Source organism: Pteronotus mesoamericanus, unplaced genomic scaffold, assembly GCF_021234165.1.
Source record: "Pteronotus mesoamericanus isolate MK-2021 breed Mesoamerican mustached bat unplaced genomic scaffold, CSHL_Meso_final contig_169, whole genome shotgun sequence".
Lineage (NCBI taxonomy): Eukaryota > Metazoa > Chordata > Mammalia > Chiroptera > Mormoopidae > Pteronotus > Pteronotus mesoamericanus.
The window spans coordinates 26,506,117-26,508,748 of record NW_026555068.1 but is presented as its reverse complement, the minus strand read 5'-3'; positions in this window follow the sequence as shown (position 1 = coordinate 26,508,748).

Below are 2,632 nucleotides of genomic sequence, written 5' to 3'. Positions count from 1 at the left end.
GGCTGTGCGCCATGCACACTCGGACTCCTGCCCACGTGCCACTGGGCAACACAAGTCGAGTGGCAAGTCCAGAAGCAACAGGCAAGGACAGCCTCCCCCGGCAAGGTCACAATAAACGTACGGACGCAGAGAGTCACAGAAAAGGTCAGGACGAACGGGCAGGCCACGTTCGGACAGCAGTGCCGGCAGTAAGCTTTCTGACATTGCAAAACATCTAGCTTTATTTATCTCGATTTCTTTGTCACGATGGCATTTAGCCTTCGATTGTTGTCATTGCTGTGCACTGCTAATCTTAATAGGGGAAGACGAGGACTAGGTGTCACCGTGACTCTGTCCTTCCCGTCTCAGTCACTGCTAAGTGGTGGGGACATGCTTCCCCGCCGGAGGTCAGTTTAGGGTGTCAGCTCTGCACTCCAGTCCATTCTATCCAGCGAAGCAGATGCGAGAGTTCAAAACCATCTGCGATTCTTACAGTAACTGAACCAAGGTTCTGTCGACTCTGAGTTCATCAAAATACCAGCAGCGCAATTAAAAAAAAAAAGAGAAAGAGGCACTTCTATGTAAGACAGAGATGACATGATGGGAAATAGCTTGCTTTTCTAAATTCTTGCAAATATGGTAACGAGTGCTCATGGAAAATGATCCGGAAATGAGGCGTAAGACTTCGTGCGTGCCCTATAAACAAGGTATTGATGTCAACTTCATTGGCCTTGCAAGGGTATAGCAAACCCATACTTGGGGCCTGGGGTGATTACACAATAACTTGACCAATTCAAGTTTGCATTTTTGTTTACCTTTTTAAAAACAATTTCTTAAATGATTTGGTAGGCACGTCCCCCCAAGAAGTTGAAGAGGGACCCCACTTCGCTGGTTGGTGAGTGCGTCACCGTCACCTGGGTTGCTTCCGCGGGCCCCTTCCAGGTGCCAGGGCGGCGAACCTCCGGTTCCGGTGACACGCCCCTGCTCGGCAGGCTCTCCCTGCACACGGGTGTCTCTTCCCTCCTCGGACACTTTGCATCTTCTGCACACACCTGGTGAAGGCGTGGTCCTTTGCCCTGGGGACCTCGCCGCTCATATTTACACAGACAATCACTATCCAATGCAAACCAGTACAAATTTAAGGGCAAACAGATGAGGGATTTGGTGGTGCATCTGAGAAAGGCTTCAAAGACGAGGGATAAAGTTGCGTCTTGAAAGAGCTTGTTATTCACAGAAAAAGAGGAAAGAGAAGGATAGTTCAGGCCAAAACATTTAGGAACTTCAAGGCATAAAGCCACGACAGCAGAGAACACGTTTAGGAATTGCCGTGAAAGTAGGGAGATGAGTTAAGGACGCTCTTTTATTCGTTTATACAAGACACAAGAGGTTTCACCAAAACAGGGGCATGGCGGGTGGAGAGAAGGGCCTTTGAAGGGCCATGGTGCAACGCGGTTTGGTAAGACCTGGCAGTCGAGTGCGGGGCGGGGGGCTGCAGGGGACGGTGAGGCGAGACTGAAGGTGGCTTGGGGTGTGCATCCTGGGCCCTGCCTGGCGCATAATCCCAGTCTGGGGAGCGGGGCTGCAGGAGGAAGTGAGGGGCGTTCGGAGCGGTGGGAGGGGACCCCCCTCAGGAGAGACAGCTAGGCCTCACACACGTCCGCACCCAGGCTCCCTGGGAAGGAGCCGAGGGCCCCAGCGGTGGGTAGGTGGTTCGGGATGCAGTCTGGGAGCCTGACAGGGGTGACGTAGGCCGGGTGTGCTGGGAGCCAGACGGGGACCACTGAAGTGGTGGCAAGGCAGTGGGGGTGCGGCGGCTGCCGGATGTGAGGTCACGGCGGGGGGGGGTGTGGCGGCTGCCGGATGTGAGGTCACGGCAGTGGGTGGGGAGGGGTGCGGCGGCTGCCGGATGTGAGGTCAGGGCAGTGGGGGGGAGGGGTGCGGCGGCTGCCGGATGTGAGGTCAAGGTGGGGTAAAAGAGTTGGTGCCAGACACAGACGCAGAGTTGTAGCTCGAAATAAGATAAACAGTGGACAAGAGAAACAATGGGGTGGGGGCAAATGCAGAGGGGTAAGGCAGAGCAGGAGAGCCACATGCTGGGCACTTAGTTAGGGACAAAGGGCTCTGGGGAGCTCCAAGGACAGGGCAGAAAGCGTGGTCCTGGTGCAGCGAAGTCGCCAAGATGGAAACAAGCAAGAGGACCTTCCAATCCTGGAACAGCCCCTGGCAGGCTGCAAGCGGATAGTATAGAAAACATTCCCAGAGAAAAAGGAGGAAGTCCAAAGACGAGTGCTCTGTTCCGTTTGCTACATTTTTCAAGTAACCATGAGGCTGTGCTCCATGAGCTCCCGCGACACATGCCACACAAGGGTATCTACGTCAGAACAAACGCTATCGTGCTTTGGGGGGCATGAAAAATGAAATATTCAAATTACTCAAATTGCTTTCTTTTGCTCCCCACCTTGCCCCCCGCCCTCCCTCCTTTCCTACCATCATTTTTGTCTTGACTGAGGTGTAAGATCACTCGGAACCTGTTACATGTCGGGTGACGCACCTAAACTTTAAAGGGAATATTTTGAAGTTCACGTATTCTCCCAGTATACCAAGAAATCTCTTATTGAGAATGGCTAGGAAATTCTCCTAGAAGTGAGTCAAA